A 207-nucleotide genomic window follows, 5' to 3' on the forward strand; every position below is an offset into this window, starting at 1 on the left:
CTAATTGAGCATTAAACAGTCCCTTCATAATAGCAGTGTGTAGACTTTACTGAATAGAAGTTAATTTTTGTGGGTGAAAAATCTGGTACGGGCTGTGGAATAGAGAAATGGCTTGGCCTATTGATTAGTTTCTCGAATGAAAGTTTTGGAGACTGGCTTAACTTCCTCCCTTGTTATTGGCTCTATGCTGCTGCCCTTTAATTACAG

Source organism: Lagopus muta, chromosome 1, assembly GCF_023343835.1.
Source record: "Lagopus muta isolate bLagMut1 chromosome 1, bLagMut1 primary, whole genome shotgun sequence".
In the NCBI taxonomy this organism is placed as follows: domain Eukaryota; kingdom Metazoa; phylum Chordata; class Aves; order Galliformes; family Phasianidae; genus Lagopus; species Lagopus muta.